Here is a 14,857-nt window from a genome sequence, read left to right as displayed (position 1 = left end):
TATATATATATATATATATATATATATATATATATATATATGGACTGAAGAAAATCAGTTGAAAGTACTTGCAAAAAATGATGGACGAAAACGACTATGAAAGTATATTATACAAATTCGACCGAGATATAGAACAAACATACGAAAACTGGAAAGATTACAAAAATAGAAAAGGGGATGATTAAGCAAAACACTCCGCGCTATTTAACAATATCTGTCTAAGTATATATATATATATATATATATATATATATATATATATATATATATATATATATATATATATATAGTGCAAAGATTTGTTGAAAATTCAAAAACTCACGTTTTCTTTTTTATAACCTTCGTTTATTTCCTGGATTTTTCCATTACAGCTGTTTCATTAATGAGTGGCAATTTTACGATTTATGTTTCCGTAAAAATATCTTGTCCCCACCAACTTCTTATATATATATATATATATATATATATATATATATATATATATATATATAATTTTTTATTTATAAGCGAGAACTGGCGAGTCCTCACAGAGATTTCTACGAAAACGGACCATCGACGTTGAGACGTCTCCATGTCTTGAGAATTATTCCTCGTACCTCGGGTGCTCCTCATTCTCTTCTTTACTTATCTATTTCCATTTCAGTGGCAAATTCAATAGCCTATGCAAGACGAATTCTACAAACATATGTAGAATTAATAATTAATTCAATTACGCGCACTCTTTTGTTCTGCTATCCTCTCATTGGTAGTGCTTGTTTTTACATTAGAATTGTTCATCTTTTTTTTATGAATCACTTCCATAACACTTCGTGGAGACGTATATTGTATCACAAATTTATTGGGCAATATTTTGATAAATACTGTAAATATGTTACATGTGTACGCGTACAATATAAATCATTCTCTTTCCTGTGCTTATGAAACATCAATAGTAAGCGGGTGTTGCGATAAAGCAAATTGATTTGCAATAAGGTTTGGAAGAAATAAAGAACGCTGAAAATCTAAAGAGATTTGTTGTCACTTAGACTCGAGGGAAGACGACCTGACAACAATTCCCGAGAAAATTCCTAGCGTGTAAACAATTAAAATGTACTTAATGCATTGAACCCTTTTTCTTTCTACTTTCCACCTGATTTCTATATAAGATCTTGATATCCAAGTGTTACCTCTTAAACGTCTTGTTAAAAAAGAATTAAGAATAATAATATAATTGACCAATTGACCAATTGACTGTGCTATAGTCTGTCAATTTTGTGATGTCTTGGTCTTACCGGGTTCCAGGACCAGAATTTTCCTAGTCTGGTGGAGTATTCAGTTTTGTGCTCTTCCTATAGTCAACACCCCCTTTGAGAGGGTTAACCAATGATCATATATTCCATTGTAAAGTAGTTATACAGAGGAGATTTTATTTTGGGTTTCGAATTCTATGCTATTTTTAAATATTTAGTCAGGGTTTACTTCTAGGAAGAATTTTCCCCACGCCACGGTTATCCTGACAAATCTATGTAGAGAGGACAGTGTCTAGTAGGCATTCAAGTTTTAAAACTTCCCACTTTATTTTGCTAAATAAGACTCAGCCGATGAGAGCAAAGGGTTTAGGGTTTATAAAATACTGTTGAAGTGTCCAGCTTAATGCTATTGCTATACCCAATATCATTCGAAGAAGGTGCACTATTTCTTGTATAACCTTGTGTAGCCATGCCAAGAGGTTTTTATTTGAGCCTCGAATAGTATGTTCTTTTGAATATTTGGTTTACTTATTAAATGAGTATCTTCACGTTAGGCTGTGTTAACTAACGCCTTTACAGAGAGACCATAGATACTCGAGGACAGTGCCCAGTAGGCATTCAATTTCTCTTCGGTAGGCATTCATATTTTCTTGTTCAAATGTGTTACGATTTTTGCTCATTTTATTTCCGTGTAGAATTTCAGAAATCAAAAGATCTCTTGCTATGACTACCGTTTGATCTCTATATGATGCATGGATATTCAAGAGTTCTATTAAAGTTCTCTCTTACCTCTCAAACGTTGAATTAGTAAATAAGACAAGAACATGAATTTTTCTATGCATCAATTAACTAGTATACCTTTCTTGTGGTCTCTTGGTCTACCCGGATTCCAGGAAAAGAATTAATCTAGTTTGGTGGAATATCTTCGTTAGTGCAGTTACTAGATATAGCATCACTTGGAGAAGAATTACTATTCTTCATATAAACCAAGATCGAGAAGATCTTACTTGAGTTTCGAATGCTATTTTATTTTGAATATTTGCTCAATCTTTACTTGCAGAGAGATATAGTCATGTCAGGTTGTCCTGACAAACTCTAGTACAGAGAGACCTTAGACACTCGAGGTAGGTATTCAAGTTATTTAGTAGGTATTTAGATTCTCCTGTGTGGGCGTTCAAATTCTCTTATATAAATGCGTGACTAGGTGTGTGTGCCTGCACTAAGTCCCGTTCTCTTTTCTGTGTACGTAAATTTATCTCCAAGTAGGCGCATCAAATTGATTGTCGAATCGACCATTCTATGCACAATGAGGGTAAAAAAAATCGACTGGCTTCGCACCCTTCCTAGCCGCCTCAGTCTCACGGTTGTTTCGTGCCAATCTGATGCACAACCACCCCATCACATCTCCCACCCCTATTTTTGGAGAGTCTCTAACTCTGTACCTCTCCATCTTTTTCCATTCTCTCTCTCTCTCTCTCTCTCTCTCTCTCTCTCTCTCTCTCTCTCTCTCTTATGAAACGTATGTCTTTCTTTCCAGACTGCACCATAAAGTAACTACCCGAGCCTACATGAAACGGTTCGGTAGGATGGACTGTATGCTGAGCTAGAAGGTTTTCACGAGTTTTTAAAATATGTCTTTAAAGGACGGTTTTGCATCTCTCAAAGACAGACATCGAATGATTTCCGTAGGGATTTATTTTGTTTATTGCTATTTTACCTGAATCGTGGATGTTACTTATTTTACGGAATTGAACAGGTGAACATTCTAAAGGAACACGGAAGAAAATGAAAGAGACAAGTTATTGAACTGGAACCAAATAACAAGAAACAATAAAAGAAATAATAATTAATTAAAAAGAGATTTTAAAACACTTGAAACATAAAAAAAATATATAAATAAATAACACTAAGAAAGAGAGAAAGAGTTAATAATGAAAAGAGTCGTAAAAAACAGGGAAAAACGCCCTGGCGTAAAAGCGAAGAAAAACAGAGAGAAAACTCGCTTAAAAATGGACAAAGAGGAGCAGAGCCCATCATTATACGAAGATAGTGTTGAAAGCGAAAAATGACCAAGAAAAAAAACAAAAAAAAAACACGATTCTGATGAGATATTTCGCTAAAGGTACGAAGAAAACGGTACCACATACCGAAACCAAACACGAGTGCGAAACGAATTAAAAAGAAAGAGAATAACTAAAATAGACACAAACAATATACACAAGAAAAAAGAAAGAATGAAAAACATGGAATTTACACTCGGTTTTGTTAATTTTGGTCCAAACGAAGAATTTCGCACGTCGCACCAAATCGAGTCTTGTGATAGCGCCTCTGTTTTCTTTCTAGTCCTTTTCGGAAGCGGCCAACAGATTAACCTCCGCCAGGGGGCGAGTCGGGCGACGTTGAATACGCCGTGAAAAAAAGGTGATTACACGTGAATGTGCTCGTCTGCTCTCTTGCTTTGTCGAGGAGGGCATCATGCTTTTTATAACAGCTGACAAACACGACTATGCACAATAACAACCACTGCTAATATTGAAGTAACAATAACCAACCTGTTTCTCTTAATTACTACGAATACTACGACAACGACTACAGTACAGTGCTACTGTTGTTACTGCTGCTGCTCCTACTACCACGACTATTACTATTAATAATAATATTTATCATAATATTTCCCAATCCATCTATCAAACTATTTTAATCTGTTTATATTGAACTATCTCAATTTCTATCCATCTACCTCTCTATCTATCTACCTCTATCTATCTATATATCTATCTATCTATCCAGACGTATACTCGTATATATAGTACCCATTCACAATGCCTTCTCACGGGGCAGAGTTAGATACTAGGGTCATATTTTAACGTGGATAAAATTAACAAAAAATAAAAATTGTCTCAGTCGTGAAGGATTTCTCCTCCACTGACAAGGAACAAGAAATGGAAGTGTAGCATCTGAAGAACAGATACTACACTTTGGGTTATATATATATATATATATATATATATATATATATATATATATATATATATATATATATATATTTGTTTACTCTGAAAAGTTTCCAACCAAAATAGAAATAAACAAAAAATTAGGCACAAGGCCACTCCAAATATTGGGGAAGGGGGTGCCTATGGTCATCCTCATTACTGACTGTACCTTTGTTAGTCCATGCTTGATCCTCGCTAAAGTTCTCATTCACCACAATAGCACACTTTGATCTTGGCCCAAAGGCCAAGAACTCGTATATATGTGATATAAACACATACTTCCTCGAGCCAGCTGATATATACATCACATCGTCTGAAGAACGCGAGGCAAGAAGTTGCTTGTCACCATGCGTGATTGTCTTCATGTTTACAAACTGAAAAGATCAAGATTAGCTATATTGTACAAAGTGAGCACTCTACTTTATAAAATACTAGTTAATACAAGTACACATATATCATAGTTTATCTGTCTCAGACAACATATATATATATATACAATATATATATATGTATATATATATATATATATATATATTATTTTTAAAATATAATTATCCACTGACACGTGTTTCGTCGTCCACGACTCACCAGAGTGGCTGAATCTCTCTCTCTCTCTCTCTCTCTCTCTCTATATATATATATATATATATATATATATATATATATATATATATATATATATATATATATATATATATTTATATATATATATATATATATATATATTTATATATATATATATATGTGCCGATTCATATATATCCTAGTCCATTTTTTGTATCTATCTATCTATCTATCTATCTATCTATTCTATTCTATTCTATTCTATACCTATCTGTTCGTCTTTTTGTCTATCTATTTATTCGCATCGAAGTTATACCACCACCGCCTAAAGCGACACCTTTCATTCCTTTTTTTTTCTTCTTATTTTTCCCTTCTTTCCTTCCTGTCCCCACCCCTCTGATACTGACTGTGCTTAAAATGATGATGGCGGTGACGCTGATGATGATGACGATTCCGCTGATGTCTACGATCATCGTTAAGCTGATGTTGATGCTGGTGCTGATGACGGCCGTGCTGCTGGTGATGCTGATGACCGCGAGAGGCATCTTCTGTTCGTCCTCTTCTCGCCTCAGTTCTTCTATCGTTCCCATTTCCACGTTGTCGTCGATGGTATTATCGGTGTTCGCGTCTCTCCGCTCCGATCGTTGCCCGTTCGTGCGGCCATTTGGGCCGCGGGTCTAACACACGCCTCAACAAGAAATAAACAGAAACAAAAAGGAGGGGTTAATAAATAACTAGAAAAAAGGATTTTTAAAAATAAATAAATAAATACTGTACGCGGAGTAGTACAAATATAAAAATAACTTAAAATTAAAAACGAAATTGCTAAAAAAAAAAAAAAAATAGGTGCACGAAAGAAAGGGAAACTCTTTATTACGAAACGTTTCATGAGACGCTGATTATTAACTTAAACTTTTCGCGCAAAAAAAAAAAAAAAAAAAAAGATTTGTTTCAGGACAAAATGAGGAAGTACGCGAGACTGCATTCAATAGAGAATTTAAAACACTGGCGAACAAGGAAGGAAACTTTAAACCAGCCACGGCTACTATAACTACTATTATTACTACGAATACAACATTTGACCAAAGAGGTAAGTTTGAAAATACGTATATCAACAAATTTGAATCTATAAAGACATGCAGTACGCACACATTCTGAATTCGCACACGCATATACGCACGCACGTACATACATACATGTATATATATATATATATATATATATATATATATATATATATATATATATATATGGTTACATGTAGTGTAAATCAATTTTATAGAACAAATAAGAGTTCCCAATTACTTGTGCACGATTTTATATTTATATATATATACACACACAACACACACACACACACACACACAATATATATATATATATATATATATATATATATATATATATATATATATATATATATATATATTTATACTGCTTTCGACTATCAACTAGATGGTTGCAGGTACAATCCCTAACTCGGGATGAGTGCTACTGCTAGTCTTGCTACACTGAAGAGTTGTGATACAGCGAATCAGTCTGTCAGTGAATGACTACTATACATATATGCATATATGTGTGTGTGTGTGTGTGTGTGTGTGTGTGTGTGTGTGTGTGTGTGTGTGTGTGTGTGTGTGTGTGTGTGTGATGGTGAGGTAATTTGCTTGGGGCATTTCTGGTAAACAAATATGTAAGTGTTTAAGACGGTTCATAGCAACGGAAGCTACCGGAATAGTAAAGTGACGTGAAGTAACAATGCATAGTTTGAGTGGAAACTATGCATTGCTATGACCATCTATCGGTACCTACAGTTTCAAGAAAAAAAAGGGAAACTAAATGAGAAAAATTAAAAATACTAAATATGATCGTGTTATCAACCGATGTAATACAAGCTTGAGTGTCGAATATATATAAAAACCATAAACGAACAAAATCAACTCAACAAACGTTGAACACAAAAATGCTCAATACTCTATCGGATAGTACTCAGAATCACAAAAACAAGTCACATTTATTTCAAATAACACTAGTGACTATACACTGTTCGATGCATGTGGAAACATTGGATATCTAATCCGCAGCGCTAATAGAATACCAAGTTTGATCGCTCTTCAGTCGACGGACTTAATTTATTTAGTGTTTCCGTGAAACCGAAGGCACCGATAGACGACCGAACAAATTGGTGTTATTTGAGAAAGATGTACATGCTCTTATATACATAATTGAAACCTCTGGTCATTACTTCCATACAAAAGCGCAAAATAATACTCTCTCTCTCTCTCTCTCTCTCTCTCTCTCTCTCTCTCTCTCTCTTATATGGAGTTTGGGAATATATATTCAATAAGAATATTCACTGTATAGACGTAGACAAATAACAGTAATTATTTTATTTTATTGTAAATGTTCACACTTGAGGAAGGGGCATACACATCTAATATATAAAAGGCAATATGTCTGTCTGTCTGTCTCCATGTTTTCAAACTCTTTCTCTTCCAAAACTAAAAGTCGCAGAGTGGCGATAGTGTGTGCAGTCAACACCAACCCTATTCAGGGCTTAACCGGCTTCCTCCGAAGGAGGAAGTTTCATGGGAGTATGAAATTCACAAGCGGTCCCCAGTCGTATGTATATCCTCGTTAGGGGAGATGACGACGTTAGGTTTTTTGCAACTTTTTGCAGGGAGGTGTTGACGTCCTCCTACATACAGCACCTGGTCTTCCCAAATTGGTCACCCATTTTAGTAACGACCAGGCTCAACGTTGCTAACGGGACCTGTGGAAATTCCACAGGGGACTCATTCATATGTAATATATTGATGTTGGCATTCTGTAGGTGTTAAGTGTAAATGAAGACGATCTAATATCCTTGTCCCTATTTTCAATGCCTCCTCACGGAACAGAGTAAGACACCAGGGTCGTTTTTTAACGTGGAGAAAAGGTATTAAAAAAATTGTCTCAGTCGTAAAGGACTGCTCCTCCACCGAAAGAGAACAAGAAATGGAAGTGCAGACTACACTTTGATCTTGGCCAAAAGGCCAAGTATGTAGCCATTAATATCCTTGTAGCTCTTTTCTTAAAACTTCAAAAGTATTTATGTAAGTTGGCAGGGACGCCCGGCGTAAATTACGCTTAAATATGATATTTTAATTCTTGCAATTTTTTTATATATTATTATACTATTAAAGTTTCTACCGATTTTTATATATTAGTCTCCTTTGTAACTAATACGATGTCTCGGTCGAATAATTTAGAATCTGGGTACCGTGACACACGTCCGTACGTTAAAGATATTACGGTATTAATATAGAGATTAGTTTTTTTTCCTCACTCATTATTATTTATTTTAATTGTATTGCTAAACAAATGAGATTGTAATTGAACTCTAATTGATTAATTAATTAATTCGTTCATGAACTCCCACAACATAGAGTACCTACTCCCCAAAGAGTAATCCATGCTTCTCTCGCCCAATCCTACCAAAATTCGACTCTAGCATATTGAAAGCACTATAATTATCTAATAATCCCCTGGACAATCCTCTCTCTCTTCCTCTAATATATACAGCATCCTCCCTCTCTCTTCCTCTAATATATACAACATCCTCTCTCTCTTCCTCTAATATATACAAGCTCCCTCTTATATATCTATTACTAGACTAGCATCTTTATCTTGTTACCTAGTACACACACTCCTCTTTTGATGAGAAGCATTAGACTTCGAAATGCCTGGCATAAAGAGCTTTAACAACATAAGCACACTGTATTGTATCCCCCTGTTTCAAATTTATCAATAATTTATAGACATCAGTCTATATTTTTCTATTATCAATATATTTTCCTCTTGTATCTAAGCTCTACCTGCATGTCGAGCCTTTTATTATATCGAAAAGTTTCCATTTAAAGAATACTTGTACATTTCTTTGATCCCCTTATACATCCATACATATGCATACACACACACACGCACACACATATATACGCGCACATATATATGCGCACATATATATACATACACACACATATATAAATATAAGCCCATGTTCGTTATCCTGATGCTTTTGCATCGTATAAAAGTCACCAGAATATATTAATAAAGGAAATCCAAAACTATATTGGTAATGTATAAAATGTATTCTACAAGCAAAAATATGTATATATATATATATATATATATATATATATATATATATATATATATATGAATATTTTTTAACTTTGATGTATTTTTAATAAATAAATAAGAATGTAAATATATAAAGTACTAATCATAGTGGAGGTGATAAATAGTCAAATGGATTCATCCTAATCTTATAAATACAACACTGGTAAATTTAAAAAATATATCCATTTTGAATTTGGAGATAGGGACGAATCTAGTAGGTAAGGAATATATTTTTATAACATGAATAGGTTAGCCAAATTAATCATGAGTACGTAACTAGATCTAATATCTTGAACATTTATTGTTCTTGTGATTAAGGGAGGTGGTATTTGATTCACACTGTTGGGGAGCCATGATTTAATATACTGTTTTGTTGTTAAATCTCTGAAACAGTGGTTCATGGCAAACAACGGATAATGATTCCTTTAAATTTACATTAAGATTAGTGTGTATTCGAGAGAGCAAGTTGCTGCAGTGATTGAAGGTGATAAAATGACTTACTGACTAAAATGTTTTCCAACGAATAGTACAAAATATAAAAATAAAATAGTTTCTTGGTATAGTTTTAAGGGTTAAAAAACTTCCAAGCCTATATATATATATATATATATATATATATATATATATATATATATATATGCATCGTATTTTTTAACTTTTAAGTGATTGTTATAGAAGGTAATTCTTTCTGTCTCTATTACGAACCTTTTAGTCCTAGGAGGTCGACTTTCCCAGGCTTTATCTATCTTTTTGAATAGGCTAATTTACTGCTAATCGCTAATGCTAATCGCATAAAGAGCAATTACCGACGAATGCTGTCTGAGCTATTTGGACATTTATTTTAGGTCAGAGTGCAATTCAACGTTCAGTACCCCACCTGAGTTTGTGCCTAAACACCTGCAGTGGAGATAAATAAACACACTGTGAATCTTTAATAAATAGATGAGATTTTAAAATGTAGCAAAAAGAAGTGAGTCAGATCGACACCGTAGCATACTTTAGAAGTAGACTTGCCCTACTTATTATATTGATTATTTGGGGATTAAGTACTTGCTAATTATAAACTTTACTCCGAATTCAATGTATATAAATTTTTATTGTATTCTTGCTTTTGAACGATTGATGATTCGACAAATATTGTGCATTTTTATTCACTTTTTAATAAATTTCGGATATATATATATATATATATATATATATATATATATATATATATATATATATATATATATATATATATATATACTTGCAAAAGTACCCGTCGTTTACTGGATTCAAAAACAGCCTACGGACTCTGATTTATAAAAATATGATAGGTTATGAAAAGGTAGGGTTGTAATGAGATAGTTTCGAATTTGGGGATATATATATACATCAAAACATAAGCAAAATATGATGAAAGTAAAAATAGATAAACTCCATAATTTATTATACCATACCTATTCACACTGAAACACTGTTCACAATATTCTGTGGATCTATATTAAAAAACCTTGTTAAACTTTGTGACATATTTCCATTCCATGGGGGTCAGGCGCGAACGAACACCCCATAATTTTATTATACCATATTTCTTCAAACTGAAACATAATTATCAAAGTATGCTTACGCAGATAGATATGAAAAGTCTTTATTAAGGTTTGTGCCTATTTTCATTCTATGGAGACCAGGCGCGAACTCAGATATCACAATTTTATTATACAATCCCTATTTAAGTTAAAACATACTTATCAAAGTATTATTATGTACATCTATATAAAAAAAACACTTGTAAACTTTTTTTTTTAATTTTTAAATTTGTTATTTCCATACTTTGTGGACCAGGGGCGAACGCAAAGCCAACAATTTTAATGAACCACTGTTCTGCCAGATCAAACATACTCATTCCTGTGTCTCGATATATCTTCTATCATTATATGTAATGAGTGTTTTTTTAAATAGTCAACCATATAGGAGCCTATTCGTGACCAAACACACGCACATGCACACACAGACATTCAGCTTTATATATATATATATATATATATATATATATATATATATATATATATATTGGTTTTTAAAATATAATTATCCTCTGGCACGTGTTTCATCGTCTACAACTCATCAGAGAAGCTGAATCTAGCCAGATTTGAAATCGGGACCCGATGTAAAGAAGCTTAAACTACCACTGCACCATCTAAATAAAAACATACATAAAACAATACACACATATATATATATATATATATATATATATACATATATATATGTATATGTATATATATAAACCTATATATATATATATATATATATGTATATACCAATCCTTATTTAAGAGGCTCACTGTAATAACAGAACATATAAATAATAAATGACAAAAGTCTCTGTTCCAAATTTCATGACGTTGACCATCTTACAATTTATTACTTTAATTCAGTTGACACTTACAATTTTTGACAGTATCTGTTTAGTAGCACAAAATCAATCACTTAATTATTATATCACTAAGTGAATCTATTTTGTCTTTAACTTATCAGAAGAAATAGCAACAATCAATCCATAAAAAGGAAATAAAATGCGCTTGGACATGAATAAAAAAATCAGAAAATTTGAAGAGAAGCTGCAAATACCTTATAGTTTGCTTACATATATATAAACTGCGTCAATCGTTTTATTGCAGATTAGTAAAATATCAATATTTCACTAAATATATGTCACAAAAAAATAAAAATTGTATCATCAAATGACTGCTTTAAGTTTAGTTATTTTCCAACATGTTATTCAAATTCATGCGCTGTTCACAAAGTTATGACATTTTATTCATTATCTAAGAATTTCCACTGTCCATCGCTTTAGTGCAGGTCTCTTAAAAGTTTGTATTAGGGTAAAAATACAATGTCTAATCATAAAAACTTTCCTTTTTAGTATATTTCTCAGTTAATGAATAATAAACAAAAACACATCCTAGGTGCTAAGCCTCAAATAAATGAATTATTTATCGCTATAGCCGTCATTTTTTTTAAATAACTTTAAACAACCTTTTGTCTATCGAATGCCATATGTTTGCTCTGAAAAGAAGTTATGATTTTGTCGACATCAACTACTTTCTTTCACAGTTCATCCTTTGAAATAAACTGGTCTCCTCCCTCATAAACACATCTTTTCAATATTGACCAGAGATGTTTAATGGGAGAACACGGTGGCCAGCTCATAACGTTTTCTCCAAAGAAGTCCGTATATTCGAGGAAGGCTGCAGTCGCCCTACCAGAATGGGATGGTGCATTGTCATGCATAAAAATCATATGAAAGCGACATGAAAATGGTAGATCATCTAGTCATGGTGACAAATGTTTATCCAAAAAGGCCGAGTACGCATTGCTGGTAGGTTTTACACCCTCTGTAACTCGTAATGGTCCAACCAACTTATCCCCAATGATTCCCGCCCAAAATATGATACGTCCACCTCCTTGATGGCGATGAACTCTGTAAGGGGTTGGAGTTCCGTTCCAGTTCCAAAATTTGGCCTATCCATCCGGACCGACAAGAGAAACACGGGTCTAATCTGTAAATAGGACACATTGGAAATCCATTTTCATGTAATTCTGTGCGTAAGCCATTCGTCTCTCCCTATGTTGTTTGCTAAATGGAGGTTTTGGAATAGTTTTGATATTTCCTTGCCATCTCATTCAACACATTACATCGGCCTGTCTTGATCTTGGAGCGATTCCAGCTCTTGCAAAAATGGGAGCATTGGTGCTGTTTTGGTTTCGATTGACTTCCCTACGAATTTTCCGAATATCACGATGTGAAAGTTTCTCCCGATGCTCTTATCCTTTCTAGCTTTGGTGTTGGTATTGTTCACGAATGAAGCCAAAGTTATTGGATCTTTTTCCAGCTCCATAGCTAAAACTTTCATGAAAAATTCTTCTGCAAGTCCAGCAACAATCCTTTCTTTTTTGATAACCGTTAATCGCCTCTCTTTTAGCATTTTAAAAGACCTGCAACAAAGCGATGGGCAGTATAAATTACTTGATAATAAATAAAATGTCATAACTTCGTGAATATCGCATAGATCTGAATAAAATTTTGGGAAATAACTAACCTTGAAACAGTCATTTGATGACACAATTTCCATTTTTTGTGACGTATATTTAGTGAAATATTGATATTTTACTAATCTGCAATAAAGCAATTGAAGCAGTATGTATATATATATATATATATATATATATATATATATATATATATATATATATATATATATATATAGTGTATCACGAAAGTGAGTACACCCTTACATTTCTTCAAATATTTAAGCATATCTCTTCATGGGGCAACAGTAAAACATGATTTTTTGACACAATGAAAAGTAGTCTGTCTACAGCATATATAACAGAGTAAATTTTTTTCTCTCAATGAAATGTAACTCGTGCAGCCCCAGACCACGACATTTCCACTACCAAGCTTGACTGTCTCGATACTAATATAAACCATTTTAAAGACCTACTCACAGCACACTACACTAGGTTTCGAGACCCTAATAATCAGTTCTTGTTTTATTATATTTCCCAGATCCAAATCCTAACTATAACAAATAAATAAATGGATAGAAGTGTACACCATTCGTGAAAATGTTTCTTTTTAAGCCTTCGACAATGTTTGTACACGGTATTTATCTAGTTATACAGGGTAGTCAACTTTAAATAAACCCGATTTCTCTAATCTTTCTCTTAGTGACCAACTGACACCACAAGACAAAATGCAATTCTTATTCCAATAAGATGGTGCTACATGCCACACGTCCCACAGTTCAATAACACGAGTTCATGACATGTTTACTGAAGAGAGAACAATAAGCAAAGGCTTATGGCCACCACGTTTCCCAGACTTGTCATCATGTGATTTTTATTTTTGCGAGACTTTAAAACAAAATGTTGAAGCAAATAATCATCACAGTCTAGACCAACTAAAGGAGAACATTACCAACGCTATCAAGAGAATAGCTAGAGAAGATGTACAGACAGAGTTTTTTTTTTTTTTTTTTACATTTTCACCCCAAACAAGGCATATTGCCACTTTGTTGTAGGGGCTACTATCAGGGACATGGGCATCAGGGGTAATGTGTAGGGAGTTGAGCAGCAAGATGTCGGTTCACGTTTCACTTGAACTTCTGCATGTCAGTACAGTTGGGGAAGCAGGGACCTTGCAGGGAATTCTAAAGTCCACCTGTCCTGGGGAAGAAACTACTGGAGTAGAAGGCTATCTTACATCTAGGGATCTCTACTGTGAAGGGGTGGGATTTAGCTGCTTGTCGGGTTTGTCGGGGGTATTTACGTCGACGGGGCACAAGTGCTTGCAGTTCGTTAGAGCATTCACCGTTAAAGTACTTGTAGAAAAGGCAGAGGGATGTAACATTTCGTCGATGGGACAGGGGTTGAAGCTTAGATGACAGTTCAGGACCTATCAGATTGGCGGCTCTCTTTTGAACCTTGTCTAGGAGCGAGAGACTAGTGGTAGATGCACCAGCCCAAATATGACAACAATACTCCATACACGGGCGAATGGTGGCCTTACAGAGATATAGGATACTTTCGGGCGTTAGTATCTTTCTAGCACGGTAGAGAACCTACCTTCTTCACAGCGGTCCTGGCGATACTCTCGATGTAATTGTTCCAACTCATGTTTCCTGAGAGCGTTATGCCGAGAAGTTTAAAAGATGTACTTCCAGATAAAGAGTCATTGGCCATTGCTATTGGTGGTATAGTTTTCTAGTAATTATTGAAGGAAACGAGTTTAGTCTTGGCAGCATTGAATGTGACCATCCATTTATGTCCCCATTCCACTACAGATCGGAGGTCATCCTCTAGTGCTTCTGTCATTTCTTTAGATATGTATTCATTTGTTTTCCTGTCGTGTCTGTTATAGAACGTA

General features: G+C 34.0%; 1 protein-coding gene across 2 annotated transcripts in view; it reads left to right on the top strand.

The window, feature by feature from the left end:
• Positions 1 to 4,975: 4,975 nt before the first annotated feature.
• Positions 4,976 to 14,857, top strand: part of LOC145277717 (uncharacterized) — a 606,741-nt gene continuing 596,859 nt past the window's right edge. Inside the window, exon 1 of one of the 2 annotated variants that reach the window (XM_080129417.1) lies at positions 4,976 to 5,876. The gene's annotated coding sequence lies outside the window, so the exon portion shown is untranslated. The remainder of the gene's footprint in view (positions 5,877 to 14,857) is intronic. The other variant, XM_080129416.1, reaches the window with a different exon arrangement.

The sequence above is a fragment of the Euprymna scolopes genome, chromosome 6 (genome assembly GCF_053919585.1).
Source record: "Euprymna scolopes isolate OS-2025 chromosome 6, ASM5391958v1, whole genome shotgun sequence".
In the NCBI taxonomy this organism is placed as follows: Eukaryota; Metazoa; Mollusca; class Cephalopoda; order Sepiida; family Sepiolidae; genus Euprymna; species Euprymna scolopes.
Note: the sequence above shows the minus strand (reverse complement) of the source record. Positions and strands in the feature narration are given on the sequence as shown.